Below are 18838 nucleotides of genomic sequence, written 5' to 3' on the forward strand. Positions count from 1 at the left end.
AGATATGTGAGGTAATACAGTCTTCTGGTTTTAGGCTCGTTTAGTCAGGTGTTTTCTTCTTAACACCAGTAGACGCAGTGACTGGTTGTTGGACTGAATCAGTGGTACGTTCAGGCATAGCATACTGATTGTGAGCTAGCCACCAGACGTCCAAGTAGAGATGCCCAACACCCAGTTGAATATATTAGTCCGATAATCAGGGAACTAAGTAGCACTCGAGCTCTGGTTGCAAAGTGGTTAAGCACTTGGCTGCTTGGCTGCTAACCGAAAGGTTAGTGGTTCAAACCTACCACCTGCTCTATGGGATGAAGAGGTGGCAGTCTGCTTCCACAAAGCTTGCAGCCTTGGGAACCCTGTGGGGCGTTCTACTCTGTCCTATAGGGTCACTGTTTGTTTGAATCAACTTGAAAGCAATGGGTTTGGGTTTTTGTTTTTTTAAAGGACCATTCAGCTGCTAACCACAAGTTGGCGATTCGAATACATCCAGTGGAGAAAAGACCTGGTAATCTGCTCCTGTAAAGATTACAGCCTAGGAAACAATACGGTGCAGTTCTACTCTGTCACATGGGGTCACTGGGAGTTGAAATCAGTTTAATGACACCCAACGACAACTACAATTAGAGGACTATTATGATAAGGGTTGAAAAATATTCCTTGGGTTTGATAATAATGCAGTTATGAGTGACCTTTGACAGGACAGCCTCAGGAAGTGGCAGGGGCAGACACTGGATTGCAGTGGGTTGAGGAGTAAATGGGGAGTGAGGAAGCACAGACAATCTGGGCTGACATTCAAGACAGTTGGGCAATTCAGAAAAAACAAAAGGGGTGGTAGCTAGAGGGAGTCACAAAGAATCAAGTTTTTTTTTTTTTTTTTTAAAGAGTACTAGAAGAGACTTGAGCATGTTTATGGGCTGAGAGGGGAAATCCAGGGGAGAGGCTGAAGACAGAGGGAGATGATTTATGAAGCAGGATCCTGGAGCAGGTGGGATGGAATCTGAGCAGAAGCACAAGCGGGGAGGGGTAACGGAGTCGTTGAGGAGCTGGGACGTTCATATCTAAACAGGAAGAGGAGGTGAGGATGAATGTGGATAAAGATGCCTTTCCAGGTGGGTGGCAGGAAGTTGAGATGGTTTACACCTGATGGTCTCAACGTTCTTGTGGGAAGTAGGAAGTCCTCCAAGAAAGAGAGGGTAGAAGTGAGAGGTTGGGGAAATTGCATAAGCAATTTTGTAATTTTCATCATCATCATGAATGGCAAAGCAAGGAGTCTATGAACTGAACTCTCAGTCCCTGAGGTCTAAATGAAAAACAAATCTGATATTTGCTGGAAAAGCAGCAATCACCGGGGTAGATTAACCAGTAAGCAAGGTACGCACGGGCTTGACTGTGTTTACTTATTATTCTGTAGTGTAGTTTCCCATGGGTCTCACTACATCAAAGAAAAACAGGTAAAATCATACATTACAGATTAGTGAGTAAGCACAAGTAAGCCCGTGCATACCTTGCTTACTGGGAAGTCCACCCCTGAAAAGTCTTTGGAAAACACCTTTCCCTGCCCTGTACTGTTTGTATTGAAGCCAGGCCTTTCCATCTAAAGTCAGGGCTGGAGAGCTCGTTGACCCCTGTACGAAAGAAGAGCTGAGCCAGAGGAAAGGGCCCAGGGTGAGGACTGGGCTACGAAAAACAAAAGCAGAATGTGTGTGTGGGCGGCCAAACCGGTCTCAGGAGTATTTTTAACAATCTGTTTTTATCGTGGAAGAGGAAGAGAAGGCAATTAAGAAGTAATGATACTTTTTCTCGTAAAAAGAAAAAATATATAGATGCAAAGAAAAGTGTCTGGCAGGTGAAGCACCAAAATGTCGATGGTGGTTGTCTTTGGATGTGGATCATGGGTCATTTTTGTTTTCTTTGCTTTCCTATATTTTCTAATTTTTGTAAAGTAAACCTGAGCTATTCATGTGCGAGAAAGGATTTTTTTTTTTGAAAAAAAATGGTAATACCTGTGCAAAACATTAATAGCTGAGAGGAATTGAGACTGAGGCACCTGAAAGCTGTGTCCACATTTCCTTGAGCCAAAGGTTCAAAAAAACCTAAAAACCCCTTGTATTTGAATAATTCTTTATGTGTTCCAAAATACTCTCAAGCTCCTTGACTCGTCAAAGGAAGTTCCTGGGTAGATGTTTTGGTTTCCATTTTAGAGAAAAGGCACCGAGACCTCCCACGTGAAGTGGTTTGTTCAAGGCAGGGAGCATACTAAAGGCAGAGGCTGGGGTGTAGCCCCAAGGGTGGGCTTCCCTCCTCTTCTCCTCCCCCATTTCTCTTCCCCTCCTTCTTCATCTTCTCTCTCCCTTCCCTTTAGGTCTGGTACAGGATTTACTTGCTCACGGAACTTTGTGATTTGAATTATCTGCAGTGGAAATCTGGGAGATAACCTGGGCCTGGCTGAAAACAAGAGGGTCATCAAGATGCTTAAATCATAACAACCACTTAAGAACATTCTCTACCTTCTATCAAGAGGCTGGGTGGGAATCAAAAAGCAATACCTCTTGGAATTTGGTGCTGTTTTCCAAAAACTTAGAATGTTCCTTGACAGAGAAAATTACATACTTAGGAATTTATCCTAACGAAATAACCATGGATATTTTAAAACTTCTTATGGAAGTATAAGATAATACAAAAACAAACACGAAGAACCCCATTGCCGTCAAGCCGATTCTGACTCATAGCGACCCTATAGGACAGAGTAGAACCGCCCCATAGGGTTTCCAAGGAGCAGCTGGTGGATTCGAACTGCCGACCTTTTGGTTAGCAACCAAATGGTTAACCACTATGTAGCAGGGCTCCAAGATAATACAGGGAAGTGCAGAAATCTTAAGTGTGCAGTTCAATGAATTTTCAGAGTGACGCAGCTGTGTAATCAGTGCCTGGAACTAGGAACTGAACGGAACCATTCCTGCAAAAGCCTCCCTCTTTCCCCTCCCTCAATCCTAACTTCTCACACCGTAGATGCGGTTTGCCTGTTTTTGAGCTTTCTGCACATGGAACGATATGGAATGCAGTTTTTTTTTTAATTGTGGTAAATATATGTGTAACAAAACACTTGCCGTTTCAACATTCTTTACATGTACAATTCAGTGACATTAAGTTAATCACGTTTGCTTTGTTTAGAGTGTGGTTTTTTGGGTCTGGTTTCTTTCACTCAACATTCAGTTTTTGAGATCCGTCTGTGTTATGTATAGCAATAGTTTGTTTCGTTCTAATTGCTGTATAGTATTCCATTATATGGAGCCCTGGTGGCACAGTGGTTAAGTGCTCAGCTGCTAACTGAAATGCTGGCTGTTCAAATCCACCAGCCACTCCATGGGAGAAAGATGTGAGAGTCTGCTTCCGTAAGGATTACAGCCTTGGAAACCCTAGGGGACAGTTCTACTCTGTCCCATAGGGTCGCTATGAGTTGGAATTGACTCGATGACAGTGGGTCTTGGAACCATTATGGAAGGAGCCCTGGTGGTGCAGCAGTTAAGAGATTGGCTGCTAACCGAAAGGTTGGTGGTTTGAATCCACTAACCGCTTCTAGGGAGAAAGTTGTGGCAGTGTGCTTCGGTAAAGATTATAGCCTTGGAAACCCTATGGGGCAGTTCTGCTCTGTCCTGTAGGATCGCTATGAGTCAGAATAGACTCCATGGCAACAGGTTTGGGTTTGGTTATTCCGTTACATGACTCTTCCACGATTTATCTACTCTACTGTTGGTGGCCATTTGGGTTGTTTATCTTTTGTTTTCAGTTTTTTCCTGTTCTAAAGACTACGAGTAAATATTCTTGTATGTGTCTTTTGGTTGACATGTACATACCTCTGTTGGGTATATAGCTGGGAATGGAACTACAGGAACACAAGGTATCAGTTACTTTGTGCTGCTGTAACAAAAAAAAAAAAAAATACCACAAGTGGGTGTCTTTAAAGAACAAGAATTTATCGTCTCACGGTTTTGGAGATTAGGAGTCCAAATCAGGGTGTCAACAGGGCTAGGCTCTGTCTCTCTCTGTCAGCTCTAGGGGAATAGCCTTTTTTGTCTCAGCTTGTAGTAGCTGCCGGCAACCCTCGGCTGCTTGCCGATGTATCTTCACTTGGCATCTGCCTTCCCCCTGTGTGTGTGTCTGTACTCCCCTTTATAAGATGCCACTCAGAAGTGAGCAGGTTTAGGACCCACCCTACTCCAGTATGAGCTCATTAACATAACAAAAAAAAACTCTATTTGCAAACAGAATCACATTTACAGGTACAGGGGTTGGGACTTCAACATACACTTTTAGCGGGCACGGTTCAATCCATAACACAGGGTAAGCATGTGCTTAGCTGTAGTAGACAGTGCCAAAGAGGTTTTCAAAGTAGTTGTATCCATCTCTACTTTCAACAGCAGTTGCTCCATCGACACTTGGTATTGCCTTTTCTTATTTTAACCATTCTGGAGCATGTGAATCTTTTTTAAAACAATGGTGTTCATTGAAGCGTTATTCACAAATGAAAACAAAAGAAAAAGTGTACATGATTTAATGACATGCAAAGATGCTTTTGATATATTAAGTTAATATTAAGTTATAAAAATCTCTTTCAAAAAAAAAATTTTTTTTATATGAACCCATATAGATTGACAGAGAGAGAGCCCTCAGGTGGTGTAAACGGTTAACATACTCAGCTGCTAACCAAAAGGTTGGAAGTTTGCGTCTATCCAGAGATGCCTTGGAAGAAAGGCCTGGTGATCTACTGAAAAACCAGCCATGGAAAACTCTGTGGAGCACAGTTTTACTCTGACACACATGGGGTCACCATCAGTTGAAATTAACTCAATGGTGACTGGTTACAAATAAATAAATACATGGCATAAACATATATACATATGGCACACACACAATATTCCTGACACATAGTACATGCTTATTAAGCTACTGAAATAATGCTTCTTAGATTAAAAACAAAAACAAAACCTTGAGTCCAGCCCCCAGAGCAGCCAGGTGCAGTATACGTGGCCTTGGGCACAGCACCTAAGCTCTTATTCTTCTTCTCATCTCTTAACTGTGAAAATTACGAAGTGAAGATGGACTAAAATACTCAATGTGAAAATATAGTACTGTAAAAACCGTATCGTACCATGCAAACGTGAGTTAGGGTTATTGTGAGCAGATGACAGAGAATTCACCAGACTCCAGCTCTCTAAGGCACCTGGCTCATTGTCCCCTGAAATTTTACTTGCAAAATCCATTCAAATTGGCTTCAATACAGACGCTTCCTCATAAACTGAGTATCAGCCAAAAGACACTAAACAAAGAGCCGCAGTAATTGTCAGCATCTCAAACAAGGCCGTGTGCACTGGAGAGGCTAGTTTTAGGATCGACCTCCTCGAAGGAGGTCTTTATGCGTTGGTTGGGAAGCTCTACCAAGTAAAAACTTAATAACATTTCCCAGGGAAATAAAATTGAAAGGGTTTGCCAGCCTCCACTAGATTACCAGTTGCCGTTGGGTTGACTCCACCTCACGGCAATCCCACGTGTGCAGAGTAGAAACTGCTCCATAGGGGTTTCAAGGCTGTGACCTTTTGGAATCAGACTGCCAGGCCTTTCTTCCAAGGCGCCTCTGGGTGGGTTCAAACCGCCAACCTTTCAGCTAGTAGTCAAATGCTTAACTGTTTGTGCACCCAGGGGCTCCAGCATCCATTAGAACCAAGAATTTACAAATGGCCAAAGTCTATTCATCTGATGCCCCCTCCCAGCCCTAGCTGTGGGGAGACTGCATGGCCTGGGGGGCTGCCCTGGCACATGGTGGCTGCTAGGGAGACAAGGGCCTCCCCCACTTCGCTCTCTGAGCAGGCATCACCTGCTTGTTCATTCTCACCACCATCATAGCAGCATCAATGCGCTGAGTCCAGGTAAGCCCTCTGGGCTCCGTGAATCTTTACAGATTCACTCTTTGCCACTACCCCAAAACACAGGTTCAACGACTATCCCCATTTTACAAAAAAAGAGAGTGGAGGCTCAGAAAAGTGAAGTCTTGGCCGTGTTCCCACAGCCAGGAAGCAGCAGAGCAGGGATTTAAATTTGGGCCTTTGTATGCGCCATGAGTCGGAATCAACTCGACGCCACTGGGTTTGGTTTTTTTGGTTGGTTTGTGTGCCAAAGTCTGAGCTCATCATCACTCACCTGTATCACGTCTCAAGGAACACTGGTGGCAATGGCTAAGTGTTCAATGCTATCTGAAAGGTTGGTGTTTCAAACCCACCCAGCGGCTCCATGGGAGAAAAGATCTGGCGATCTGCTTCCATAAAGATTACAGCCAAGAAAACGCTATGGGGGCAGTTCTACTCTGATACATGGGGATGCTATGAGTTGGAATTGACTCAACTGCCCACAACAACATTACGTCTCAGGACAGAAAGACTGAGGCTTGGCCTGAAGAGGAAGGGTAAGAATGGGCAGTGCTAGTGATCTTGGTTAAGGGGGATATGTGGGTGCGGGGTAAATGCTGGACCCCCAGCAAAAGGCTTTAGGTATGCAATGTGATAGGGTGTCAATAGATGGTTGGTTTGCTGAGAAAGGGCTAGGCATTGTACTTGAACCTTGTATTATCCCGTTTAATCCTCAAAACAAGAAGCAATTACAAGGTAAGTACTATCCTTCCCATTTAAAATTATGAAAACTGAGGTTCCAAGAATGACTTGTTCATAAATGGCAGAGCCAGAAAGTCAAATGCAGGTCCATCTGATTCCAAGCCCAGGGTTGAGTGGTGAATGTTTGTTTGGGGCCCAGGCCTTTGTCCTTTGTTTTTGGTGATGGTCTTCTTCCTCCCAACCCCACTGCACGCGCATCTGCGGGCTTCCCTGCCTCTAAGCTCTGGACGGTGGGGTGTCCCATCTTCCTTCCCTCCTGTGTGAGGACAGTCAGCTATTTGTCTGGGAGCTAAGGACGGGCTATCAAGGGCTAGGACCTGTCTCAATTCCTGAGTGGGGAAGTGGCCTTGCTCTGTGGAAGCCATCAACATGAGGGGGAGGGATGTAGCTGTCTCTCCCTAGTTGGCAGTGGGGGAAGCGGGCAGGGTTCTGTCAGCCAGCGGATGCAAGCCAGGCTCCAAAAGGGCTTTTGTCTGAGGCCGGGCCCCAGGCCAGAGTGACATTCTTCAGTGGAGGCTGCCAGGCCAACGCTGAGTGGGGCACCTGCAGGGCAGCGAGGGAAAGGAGAGTGAGAGGACCATCTTTCTTCCAAAGAAGAGAGAGCCTGGAGGGCAGAATCTGCTGCTCCGGGGTCCCTGGGGTGAGGAGGCCATGCCGGCAGGCGAGTTGGGCTTCAGAAGTGACGCCAAGCCCCCTACACCCACACTTCCCAGAGACGTCGGTCATTAATTTTTCAGCTTCTGTTACTTCTGATAAAAATCCCAACAAGGTAAATGAAATCTGCTTCTCCTTTGACTCATTTCTTATAAAAATCCTAAAATCACAGATTTTTCCAGTGGGAAGAGACTTTGGAAGTCTCTTATTGTAACTCCCCACCATCTGTAGTGGGTGCTGTTGATGTCCCACCTGCGTCCCCTTAACTGGGTGGGTGCACCCATCTCCAATCGCTGTGAGTATTGGCTGCTAATGCTCACAGCGGCTGCCCTCCCTGGAGAATTGCTGCTATCTGGAGCTATCTTTTCTGGGAGGTTACACACCTGTTGGAGTCCTTGGGTAGTGCAAATGGTTAAGTGCTCAACTACTAGTTGAAAGGTTGCTATTCAAACCCACCCAGAGGTACCTCAGAACATAGGCCTAGCAATCTGCTTCCAAAGGTCATAGCCTTGAAAACCCTATGGAGTGTAGTTCTACACTGCATGCATGGTGTCTCCTTGAGTCAGAATTGACTCGCCAACAATGAGTTTGGGGTTTTTTAGGTACATACCTCCCATCTCAGCTACCTGTAGCCAAGCACTGACCCAGGAGCCTCAACGTGGCACCAAGTCTGTGGAGAAATTCCCTTTCTAGAGCCCCCCGTGGGATCAGGCAGAAGGTAGACTGGCTGAGAGCAAGTCCTCATGGATGCTTTCGCCTGCCTGTCCTGCTTCTCCCATTCTATTTCTAGAAAACCTGGCCTCAGACACCCTTCTTTCATTCATTCCTTTTAATAAACAATTTATTGAGCATTTACTGTGTTCCAGAGGATATTTGTATGTGTGGAGAACGCAGCAGTGAACCAAATCGACATGGCTTTGCCCTCAGTTAGCTTATAGTCTAGTGGGAGGAGATAACTATTACACCGTCACAAAAAGTTACGATTATGATTGTAATCAGTGTCATGTATCAAAAGCATGGCGCTCTGAGTAAATGTACCTGGAAGTTTCCAGCCTTTTACCTGTCGTCTACCAGCTCCCACCTTCTAGAATCTTCTCTATGATGCTGGGCCTAGGACGCTGCAGATGATATTCCCCAGAATGCCCTTGTCAACTGTTCGTTTTTTTTTTTTTTTTTTCAGGTTTGGGTAATAGAAGGCACTAGAAGGAGACTGGAAGGCAGGGGAGGGGAGAAAGAATTCCCTGTTTTCTCCTATTGTTGTCAGTTTTGTTACAGCTGAGTGGTGCCCCCTCTTCAAGTGGCTGAACACCTGCTCTGCAGGGGCCCTTCTCCCCAGCACCCCCTCCGCCCCAAAGTGCCTCTTCACATGTACCAGAGGTAGCTCCAAGCTCCTAGGTTCTGGCAATCTCGCCTCTTCCTCAGTTTCTTAGTCCTAGGGGCAGCAAATGCTTCCTACTGCCACTATCCCTTCAGGCCTACAGCACTGGTGTAAGCATCCCCTGTATTAAATTCCCTCTGGTTGAAATACCTAGTGTGGTTTCTCCATTCCTACCTGGACTCTGGCCCATACATGGAGTATTCAACCTGGACCAGTGGGTCATCAAAGAAATTCACTAGGAGATCAGACCTGAAGGATCAGCAGGAGTTAACCAAGGGAAGGGAGTTTGGAAGAAGTAGAAAATAGAGGCAATAGCAAATACAAAGTTGCTGAAACAGAAAGAAAGAGAGAAGGCCTAAGTGGGAAAAGCATTGTTAGTGCTCTACAAGAATGAAGGCAAGTACGGAAGGGTCACAGCTTGCAGAACCTTGAAAAGATGGGAAGCTATCGAAGAATGCTGAACTAGGGAATGATGTGAATAACAGCGTTACAACAAAGAGGGAGAGTCATATTCCCATTGGTACTAAATGACTCCTGCCTTAGAAAGCAGCCACTCCCTTCTTGGAATTCTTTCTTTCTGAAACAATGTAGCCAGGGTATTTTTGTGTAAAGCAGAAAAAGTGCCCCCTTAGGGTCCATGTACCTCCATGCTTGGTTTGGCTAAAGGGAAGCATCTTTGTATGAAAAACAGAACAACTTTCCTTCTAGCAAAAACAGCCCAGCATCTTTGTGCAATGTACAAAATGCACAATGATGGTGGCAGCCTCAAGTGAAACCCGGTCATTAAGGGCTCAGCCTTTGGAGTTCAACAGACCTAAATTCAAATACCATCTCTACTTCCCATCTGGAGCAAGCAGACTAACTTCTCTGAGTCCCTGCTGCCACTTCTGAAAATTAGGGATAATAATATGTCTCTTATAAGGCTCTTGGAGTCCTGGTGGCATAGCGGTTAAGAGCTTGGCTGCTAACCGAAAGGTTGGCAGTTCAAATCCACCAGCAGCTCCTTGGAAACCCTATGGGGAATTTCTACTGTGTCCTATGGGATCGTTATGAGCTGTAATCAACCCAATGGCAACGGGTTCGGTTTTTTGGTTTTACAAGGCTCTTATGAGGGTTAAATTAGGTCATCCTTGTAAAGCATCCAGCTCAGTGCCTGGTGCCCAATAAAATGCCCGTTGCTGTTGAGTCAATTCCAACTCATAGCGACCATATAGGACAGAGTAGAACTGCCCCACAAAGTCCCCAAGGCTGTAATATTTACTGAAGCAGACTGCCACATCTTTCTCCTGCAGAGAGGCTGGCAGGTTTGAAACACTGACATTTCAGTTAGCACTGGAGTGCTTAACCACTGCACCACTAGGGTTCCATTGTGCCCAACAGGCCCTTAAAAATGATAATTATTTTAATTATTAACAAGTCTTGTTATTTTGGGTCCCAATCAACCTCCCTGTAACTTCTACTTCAGCATAACCAAAACCCAAACCCACTGCCATTGAGTTGATTCTGACTTTATAGCGACCTCAGGGTTTCCAAGGCTGTAAGTCCCTATAGAAGCAGACTGCCACATCTTTCTCTCAAGGAGCAGCTGGTGGTTTCAAACCACAAACCTTTTGGTTGGCAGTAGATCACTTTAACCACTGCGCCACCAGGGCTCTTCCCTACTTCCATATGTTGGTGTCAGGTGCGGTCAAATCAGTTCCAATTCAAAGAGACCCTATGTACAACAGGACGAAACACTGCCCAGTCCTGCGCCATCCTCACAATCATTGCTATGTTTGAGCCCATTGCTGCAGCCACTGTGTCAATCCACCTCATTGAGAGCCTTTCTCTTTTTCACTGACTCTCTACCAAGCATAATGTTCTCCAGGGACTAGACCCTCCTGATAACATGTCCAAAGTATGTGAGACAAAGTCTTGCTATCTTTGCTTCTAAGGAGCATTCTGGCTGTACTTCATCTAAGACAGATTTTTCATTCTTCTGGAAGTCCATGGTATATCCAATGTCTTTGTTGACACCATAATTCAAAGGCATCAACTCTTCTTTGATCTTCTTTATTCATTGTCCAGCTTACTTCAGTAGAGCTACTTAAAAATTAGTCTAATGCCTCTTCTGCATTTGAAGTTAGCACTCCTGTTTTTCCTTTGGGATAGTTTCATTCCTGGGGGCTCTCGTTTGTGGTACGGGCCAATTCCTGAGCTGTCTTCTCCATCCTGACCCCCAGTATACATGCTTCAATCTTTCTCTAGCCTAGGTTCTTTTTATTGAACCACCAGCTAGTTCTCTGGAGTTGACATGCTGGATTGACTTTAAATGTTGGTATTTATTATCCTATCCCCATGATGGTTTTCCTCACATGGCAACTGCCTCAGATAGAGGTTCAATGTGATTGTCGGGCTTGGAGAGCGCGTGTTTCCAAGAGTTGGTTTGAACAGGGACACAGGGAGCAAATTTCCACGTTTTATCATGATCTGTCATCCTTTGATGAGTCACCAGGGCAGCTTCCCTTCTCCACCTCTTCTGGACCCACATAAGACATGGAGAGAAAAATGGATGGTGACTTGGCCAGTAAACAGTATTCACCAGTCCCCAAGTGGACTGGGGAATGGTAGTTAGCTGTTGTTGTTAGGTGCTGTCAAGTCAGTTCCGACTCATAGCAACCCTATGTACAACAGAAGGAAGCGCTGCCCAGTCCTGCGCCATCCCCACAATCGTTGTTATGCTTGAGACCATGGTTGCAGCCACTGTGCCAATCTATTTCATTGAAGATCTTCCTCTTTTACTCTGACCCGCTATTTTACTAAGCATGATGTCCTTCTCTAGGGATCGGTCCCTCCTGATAACATGTCCAAAGTACATGAAACGAAGTCACGACATCCTCTCTTCTAAGGAGCATTTTGGCTGTACTTCGTCCAAGACAGATTTGTTTGTTCTTCTGGCAGTCTGTGGCATATTCAATATTCTTTGCCAACACCATAATAGCTGCCAAGCATTTATTAAACTTGGGTATTGGTTTTTAAATTGTGTTTTAGGTGAAAGTTTACAGCACAAATTAGTTTCTCATTCAAAAATTTATACACAACTTGTTTGGGGACATTGGTTGCGATCCCCACAATGTGTCAGCACCTTCCCCTTTCCCGTGACACTCCAGGTTCCCCGTGTCTATTTGTCCATAAACCTGGATATTCTATGATGAACAGCCCATTACTTCCTGGCCATTGCCAATTAAGGTCATCCTTTTGTTTGTTCACTAATTCATTTATTCGTGTAGCATTGACCTGTTTTGTGTCAATGTTGTGCTAAGTACTATACATGAATGATCACATGCTCTCCCAGTAACCCATGAGGTAGGTGCTATTACTATCTCTATTGTTACATATAAGTAGGGGTATTGATTGCTTGTGATTTTGTCTGTTGTCACACAAGTATTCTGAATTGAAAACCATGTCTTTGACTCTTAAACCAGTGTTGTTAACCATGATGCCATACTGCTCTTTTTATCCTGTAAAACATTGTCTATAGGATATTAGTTCTAAACCCTTGTGTCTTCTTTCCCCACCAAAAATTCTTGTGTGTATTTGGGATGGATGGGTGGTTGATGGTGGGGTAGAGTTATGTATGTGGAAAGGAAGCCCAGCCCATTATGACTGTTGGTATGCTGTTGTCCCAGCAGCAAGACCATGAGTCCATCCCCTCGCTAAGCTGTGAGCTCCTCGAGGGCAGACGGTGGCCTTTATCTCTGGCCTTCATCTCTGGCCTCTTTGCACCTGGACCTGGACTTGGACCTGGTGATGTCAGCACTCTGCTCTGGGGCTAGGACTTTGAAAACTGCTTTTCTTCTTGGTCACGTGGCTCCCTGCTGTCAAAAGTGAGCACAAGAGGGAGATTGGAAGGCAAGAGGAGAGAAGGACTTTCTCTTCAGTTTGCTTCCTCTTCTTGTCAAAGTTGCCACAGCAATGGAACTTTATTCTGGTGGCAGCAGTTGGTTCTACCTCCAGCTTCTCTCATCCCTTCCCAAACCAGCCTCATTATGCCTTCTCAGAGGTATCAGCCTCGCTGGGTGGTGTTCTCTACGGAGTCTGAATCCCAGGTCCCCAGCCCCTTCTCAGAGCTGCTGTTGTGTCACCAGCAGCCAGGCAGCAGCACTCTGTCATCGGAGGTCTGAGCTTTTGAGATGTCAGCACCCACTGTGCCAGGCCTTTCCTTAGAGGTTCAAGTCCCAGCTTTGTGGGGCTCTGATAATCAATCCCAGCCTCTTTTCCTTTGTTTCTTCAACCCTCTGGGGGATGGGTAGCTCCTCCCTACAGTTTTTATCTTTGGGTTAGCTCAGCGTTGCCTTTCTATTCATTCAGCTCTCCAAAACTTGTGTAACCAATTTCCTATATTAAATTCCCTCTGCTGAAATACTTTCTTGACGTCTGTTTTCCTGACTGATACATGTTGGTGTCCAATAAAGGTGGGTTGCATGAGAGACAGAAAACTGCGTTTTGAAGTAAGAGCTAGAAGATTCCAGGGATCACACTGCAAGTTGGTGTTCTCCTTGGCCAGCATCTCCAGGATGCCTTCCACATTGTGTTATTTCATATAGGAGATCCACAAATTCTACCTCTCGTGATCATGCTGCCCAGGCTCTGGAGAGTAGTGGTGGTTGAGGAAAAATACAATGGGCAATATTTGACACATTGGAAATGTGGGCAAGGGTAATGAAGATTAGGAGCATCGTGGAATGTCTGAGGTTACTTGAAAAAGGGGATTTAGGGAATTCTTAGGAATACCCTCTGTCTCACCTAGACTGTTAGTGGGACGCTTGGGTGGCCCCCAAGGTCCTCAGTTTGAGGAACGTTGCTCTGGGAACACCTGGTATTGGAGGTGATCTCCAGAGGTGATCTGAGGCAGGCCTGTATTTGCTCCATTCTGAACAATCTCTATCCAGCTTTGCTTCTCTCAAAAGACTCTACCTATCTCTCTTGCATCCGTCTTCTTCAAAGACTCTTCCATCGTTTCTCCTCTCCTCTGGAAGTCCATTATGCCAGTGATTTATTATTATTTTTATAATTATTACTATCATTTATTGAGAGCCCAAACATGCCACACTTTGTGCTGTTGTTGTTATTAGGTGCTGTTGAGTCCATTTTCAACTCCTAGGGACCCCATGTGACAGAGTAGAACTGCCCCACAGGGTGTTCTAGACTGTAATCTTTATGGGAGCAGATCACCAGGTCTTCCTCCTGCAGAGTGGCTGGTGGGTTTGAACTACTACCTGTTGGTTAGCAGCCAAGCGCTTAACCATTGTGCCACCAGGGATCCTTTTAATCATTGTGCTCTGCTGTTTACATACTCTAAGGAGGGCAGTTCTACTCTGAAACACTGGGGTTGCCATTAGTCAATGGCAACTAGTTAATGTTTCTTTGGTCAAATCCAAATTGTTGGCCCTCTGTCCTCCTTCTGAACTCCAGATTCTGACTGGTCCAGGTGGCTGCCTCTCCCACTTGAGTATTGGCCTAAACAAACCCTAGTTAGATTGATCTGCTGCATAAACAAGCCAACACAAAAACACAGCACGTTTCCCCAGCCAAATAGAAATGAATTTTGCATAATCTGGGGTTTTCTAGATATCGACACATCTGCTTCCCTCCCAACATTGATAATCAAGCGTTGATTATATGGCAGTCCCATCAGTGAGTCTTGTATTCCAAAAGGTACTCCTTATTCCCTCAAAAAGATAGCCCTCTCCACTTACTGGCAATGGCAGATGTAAGATGCCATGTGTTCGGATAACAAAGAAGGCACAGCAGTTTAAGCATAGACAACTTTTAAGTTAAAAAAAAAAAATGCTGTATCTATAGCCTACAGGATTTAACTTTCAAATATTGGAGTACAATCTGTCATTTGCTTATCAAACATAAAATAATCAAAAGTAAGTATCAACTTTTATACAAGTTATCCTCAGTCAGGGGCAGTTTCCTCCCTGGCGGATATTTGACAATGTCTGGAGACATTTTTGCTTGTCATAACTGGGAGGTGGGGGAAGTTTTACTGGCATGTAGTGGGTAGAGGCCAGGGATGCCACTAAATATCCTACAATGCACAGGACAGCCTCCCACAACTAAGAATTGCCCAGTACAAAATGTCAACAGTACTGAGGTTGAGAAACCCTGATCTAGACTGTTTGAAATTGTGTGAATTTTGTGTCAGTTCCCTATTTAAACAAAAAGCCCAAATCGAAACCTGTTCCCATCAAACGGATTTCAACTCATGACCACCCCATGTATTACAGAGTAGAACTGCTCCATAGGATTTTCTTGGCTGCAATTTTTACAGAAGCAGATAGCCAGTTCTTTCTTCTGAGGTGCTAACCATCAACCTTTAGGTTAGTTGTTGTTTGTTGTTGTTAGGTGCTGTTGAGTTGATTTCCACTCACAGTACCCTATGTGACAGAGTAGAACTGCCCCATAGGATTTCCAAGACTGTAATCTTTATAGAAGCAGACTGCCACATCTTTCTCTTGTCCTGTAAAGATTACAGCCTAAGAAACCCTATGGGGCAGTTCTACTCTCTCTTATAGGGTCGCTATGCATTGGAATTGACTCTACAGCACATAACAGAACAAAGGGTAATTCTAGCACTTCTGCCTCAGGCTCTGTGAAGGAGTTCCAGCCAAGGAGGCAGGTGGAAGCTGAAACCCACTCTGTGCTCTACTCCGCAAGCCTTGGTATGGCTTGCTCCACCCAGAAGAATGGCTGCTTTTATCCAACTCATCGACCAACAGGGGGTGCCTTTTTCAAGTTCCCACAAAGGCATGGAATAGACTAGCAGCTGCCCTGAATACTCGGGGTCTGTTTATTTGCTTGATCTGCCTGTCTAACTTCTTACTGCTTATCGTCAACCTTTGGTTGCCCAGGGCCATCCACACCCAGCAGGATATATCCCCCAAGAGGCCACACCCATGACCCTTAGGGTTTCTCATAGTATGACTCAAGAGCCACCTGCACCAGAATTATCTGGGTGGTTGTTAAAAATGAACCCCATCCAGATGGCCATATTCATACTCTCTAGGGGTGAGGCCTTGTAATCTGCATTTTACAAATACCCCAGAAGATTCTTATGCCCTCTAAAGTTTTGGAAGGGCTCCTCAGTGTTCACTGCGGACCCCTCAGACCTGGGGGCCTTAAATCTATCATTGCCCACTTGAAAACTCTTGGCTCTGTAACTGATCCTCTGTGCTCTTTCAGTGGTCCAGACTCAGGGGTTGTGCTCAGTCTTGCCATGTTAGAGGCCTGGTTTTCTTTCTGGGATTCTTCACTCAGTTGGCGCCTCTGGTGCTTTGTGCTGCCTCAGGTTGTTGTTAGGTGCCCTCGAGTCAATTTTGACTCAAAGTGACCCCACATGACAGAACTGCCCCATAGGGTTTCCTAGACTATGATCTTATGGGAACAGATCACCAGGTCTTTCTTCAATGGGGGCCTCTGGGTGAGTTTGAACCACCAACCTTTCGATTAGCAGTTGAGCACCTAACCGTTGTGCCCCCAGGGCTCTAGAGCCACTCATTCTGGTGAGATGAAGATTCTGGCATAACTCAGGCCTTAGCTGACTGCTCTGGACTCTCACTCTTGCCTGTCTGACCCTTTGGATCCTGCTAGCTCCTCTGGAACTTCACCTCCCAATCTCCTCTGGCCTGGCCAAAGTCCTGGTCACAGAGAGACTCATTCTAATAATACTCATCTCTGTGATCCCCTCAGAGCCTGCCTGGTCCTAAGGCACAGAGGCCCAGGGGACCAGACACAGGCAGAGAGAGAATACCAACACTGTCTAGAGATCTTTGCTTCCTTCTCAGTACATTTCCTTTGCTGTTTGGCCCAGGCTTGCCCACAGCTTATAGTTGCGGAAACATGTAATGGGGTTGCTGGTTTATAGGTTTGGGGAACTGCAAGGAAAACCTCAATTCTCATATGTGAGTCACTCAGAGTAAATGTTAGGGCTGAAAATGCTTTCTTTTTTTTAAAGCAAGTTAAAGAAGCCAACAGCAAAAGGTTGGATATTTGTATTTTAGTGTTAAATATGTCATGTGGTAGCACCCACAGAAGCCTCAAGGTTGAACTGCTTTTCTTCAGGAGAAATGATTTAATTACAATGATAAGCCATCATGGTAATAAGTAATATGATATTTTGCAGGTTACCTATATTGTATTTTATTTGATCTTTGTGTTTTTTTTTTGTGTGTGTGTGTGTGTAATACTAATGGCTAAGTTACTCTGTGCCAGGCATTGTGTTAAGACCTTTATGTTAATTCCTTATAGGCATAGACAGGTTAAGTAACTTGTTCAAAGTCACATAGCCTGTGAGCAGCTTAGCCAGGATCCACACCCAGGCAGTCTAGCTTTAAAGTCTGTACTTTTAACTATAAAGCTATAACTAGCACATATCAATGTAGGAAGATAGATTTAATATCCTTATTTTACACATGAGGGACCTGAAGCTGAAAGAAGTGAAGTGACTTATCCAGGTGAATCACTATCATCTTTTAAAGTTGGTGGCTCAGGATGTACAGGGCATACCATCTGTGCTTCAGTGCACATGCCCTTACAGCTAGTGGGGGACCTCCTAAAAGATGGGAGAAGACCATGAGAGTGGGCCAGAGAAAGCCCATTTCTTGCTGATCGGGCTGGCATTTTGATATTTTTTTGAGTATTTACTGAGAATCAATTGTGTTCACACTAATTTGCATGTGCTTATATAGTCAGCCATTGTACTAGGCTTGGAGAATACTGAGAGGAATAAATTATAGTCTCTGGCTTCAAGGTGTTCATGATTTAGTGTGTATGGGGCAGAACAGGGGGCGGATAAGACAGGGAACAGAGGGGCACCTAAATCTGCAAACAAAGTAACAGGAAATGGGCCAGGGTGCAGAAACAAAGCCATTCCCCAGAACAATGTAGCAGCGTATTAGAAAATAGCCCACAAACTTTTTAAAGTTGTCTTTCAGAAGCAGCTGGATAAAACCAGCCCCAGAGATATGTGCAGAACATCCACCTGTGACCCCTGTGTAACCTTCCACCAGGAGCAGTGAGGGGCTGCAGCACCAGCCAGGGAATCAGATTTGGGGAGAAAGAGACTGTGCAGGCATGGCACCCCCATAATAAGTCCTGCTACAAATCCCAGAGGCCTCCTGGACAGGAGACATCTTAGGAAGCTGGTGCGCATGCCCCGTAGTTAACATATCCCCACCTATGCCTATGAATAAACATGAATCTTTTCCCACCCAAGAACTTTTAAAAACCCAGGCAAGCCTTTTGTTCTGTGAGATGAGGGTAAGCGTAGCTTAGGCCCTCCTCGTCTCCACTTGCAAGCCTCTTCAATAAAGCTTTGCTTGTATGGAAAATTCTGCGTGCCTTACTGGTTCATTCTTGACCAGTGAGAGGCAATAACCTTATTCGATTCTGGCAACAGGGCAGGGGGGAGGGGGAGGGGGGTACAAAAAGACACAGGGGGAGAGAGAATAAATCAGAAATTATAAACAATGGTTTACATGCTGTGAGGGAGATATACAAAAGTATTACGGGATTATAGATAAGAGTGTATGAGGAGTCAAGAAAAGACTGTGGATTGGATTTGGCAAATAAATATTTCAAGATATGCTTACTGAGAACTTTCCAAAACTAACGAAATACATGAAGCCATGGATTCAAAAAGCTCGATCAACTCCAACAAGATAAATTCAAAGAAATATCACACTTAGGGAAATCATAGCACAATTATTGTTAAATCAAATACAGAGGGAAAATCTTAAAATTAGCCTGGAGAAAAAGGACATATTACTTTCAAAGCAGCAACAGTAAGATGGATAATCGACTTATTTTCAGAAATGATAGAAGCCAGAATACAGCAAAATTATATCACTAAAGTGAAAGAAGGTGACTACCATCCTGAATTTTATATCCAGCACAAATATCCTTCAATATTGAAAGCTAAATCTATTTCAGGAAGACAAAAACTGAGAGAATTCATCACCAGCAAGCCTATCTACACCAAAAGAAAATGAAAGGAAGTTCTTAAGGCAAAAGGAAAATGATCTGGAACAGAAGCAAGGAAATGCAAGAATAAACAGAGAACAACAGAAAAAGGAAACATGTAACACATCTAAGTGAAATT

The 18838-nt window shown here is 44.6% G+C and overlaps 1 long non-coding RNA gene across 2 annotated transcripts in view; it reads left to right on the forward strand.

Moving 5' to 3' along the window:
• The first annotated feature begins 242 nt into the window (after positions 1-242).
• Positions 243-18838, forward strand: part of LOC111750083 (uncharacterized) — a 32850-nt gene continuing 14254 nt past the window's right edge. Inside the window, exon 1 of one of the 2 annotated variants that reach the window (XR_010317828.1) lies at positions 243-1106. This is a non-coding gene — a long non-coding RNA (uncharacterized LOC111750083). The remainder of the gene's footprint in view (positions 1107-18838) is intronic. The other variant, XR_010317829.1, reaches the window with a different exon arrangement.

This window comes from Loxodonta africana, chromosome 14, assembly GCF_030014295.1.
Source record: "Loxodonta africana isolate mLoxAfr1 chromosome 14, mLoxAfr1.hap2, whole genome shotgun sequence".
In the NCBI taxonomy this organism is placed as follows: domain Eukaryota; kingdom Metazoa; phylum Chordata; class Mammalia; order Proboscidea; family Elephantidae; genus Loxodonta; species Loxodonta africana.